Below are 2,120 nucleotides of genomic sequence, written 5' to 3' on the forward strand. Positions count from 1 at the left end.
GATACAAAATTACAGCTAGATAGGAGACACAAGTTCTTATGTTTTATAGCACTATAGGATGACTATAGCCAAAAATGATATTTTTTATATTTTCAAATAGCTAGAAGAGAAGATATCAAATATTCCCAACAAAAAAAAAATGATACTTGTTTGAAATGATGAGTATCCCAACTACCCTGATCTGATCTCTACATGTTGTATGTATCTCATCACTATGTACCCCATAAATATGTATAATTATTGTCAATTTAAAATAAATTTAAGAATATAAGAACACAAAGAAAGTCAATTATACTAAACTGTAGTTTTCAAATATTTTTTCAATTGTGATATAGTAATACAAGTGCTTTCTGAACACACTGAATAAAAGATCTAGTGAGAATCTAACAGCTAAACCAATTTTAAAATAGTGATGATCCATAAACAGAACTAAAAACAAAAACCACATGATTATCTCAATAGATGCAGAACAGGATTTCAATAAAAGTCAGCATTCCCTCATGATAAAAAACACTCAACAGACTAGACTTTGAAGGAACCTACCTCAAAATATTAAGAGCCATATATGACAAACCTATAGCCAACATCATACTGAGTGGGCAAAAGCTGGAAGCATTCCACTTGAAAACTGGCACAAGATAACCATGCCCTCTCTTACCACTCCTATTCATCATAGTATTGGAAGTTCTGGCGAGGGCAATCAGGCAAGAGAAAGAAATACAGGGCATTCAAATAGGAAAAGAGGAAGTCACACGATCCCTATTTGCAGACGACATGATCCTGTATCTGGAAAACCCCATAGTCTCAGCCCAAAAGCTTCTTAAACTGATAAACAACTTCAGCAAAGTCTTGAGATACAAAATCAATGTTCAAAAATCACTAGTATTCCTATACATGAACAACAGTCAAGCTGAGAACCAAATCAGGAATGAAATTCCATTCACAATTGCCACAAAAAGAATCAAATACCTAGGAATAAAGCTAAATAGGGAAGTGAAAGATTTCTATAAGGAGAAGTACAAACCACTGCTCAAAGAAACCAGAGATGTCACAAACAAACGGAAAAATATTCCACGCTCATGGATAGGAAGAATCAATATCGTTAAAAGCGCCATACTGCCCAACGCAATTTATAGACACAGTGCTATTTCCATCAAACTACCATTGACATTCTTCACAGAACTAGAGAAAACTATTTTAAAATTCATATAGAACTAAAAAAAAGAGCCTGAATAGTCAAGGCAATCCTAAGCAAAACTAATAAAGGTGAAGGCATCACACTCCCTGAATTCAAACTATATTGCAGGGCTACAGTAACCAAAACAGCTTGGTACTGATACAAAAATAGACACATAGGCTAATGAAACAGAATGGAGAACCCAGAAATAAGACCACACACCTGCAACTATCTGATCTTTGACAAACCTGGCAAAAACAAGCAATGGAAAATGAATTCTCTATTCAATAAATGGTGTTGGGATAACTGACTAGCCATAGGCAGTGGATTGAAACTGAACTGTTTCCATACACCGTATACAAAAATTAACTCAAGATGGCTAAAAGACTTAAATGTAAAACCTGGTAGACAACCTAGGCAATACCATTCAAGGCATAGGCACGGGAAAAGATTTCATGATGAAAATGCCAAAAGAAATTGCAACAAAAGCAAAAATTGACAAATTAGATCTAATTAAACCAAAGATCTTCTGCACGCAAAAGAAACTATCAACAGAGTAAACACACAACCTACAGAATAGGAGAAAATTTCTTCAAATAATGCATCTCACAAAGGTCTAATATCCATCATTTATAAGGAACTTAGACAAATTTACAAGAGAAAACCTATTAAAAAGTGAGCAAAGGACATGAACAGTTTTCAAAAGAAGACACACATGCAGCCAATAATCATATTTTAAAAACTCAACATCACCAATTATTAGAGAAATGCAAGTAAAAACCACAATGAGATACCATCTCACACCAGTTAGAATGGCTGTTACTAAAGAGTCAAAAAATAACAGATGTTGGTGAGGTTATAGAGAAAAGGGAATGGTTACACACTGTTGGAGGGGGTGTAAATTAGTTCAGCCATTGTGGAAGACAGTGTGGCAATTCCTCAA

The sequence above is a fragment of the Mandrillus leucophaeus genome, unplaced genomic scaffold (assembly GCF_000951045.1).
Source record: "Mandrillus leucophaeus isolate KB7577 unplaced genomic scaffold, Mleu.le_1.0 Scaffold163, whole genome shotgun sequence".
Classification (NCBI taxonomy): domain Eukaryota; kingdom Metazoa; phylum Chordata; class Mammalia; order Primates; family Cercopithecidae; genus Mandrillus; species Mandrillus leucophaeus.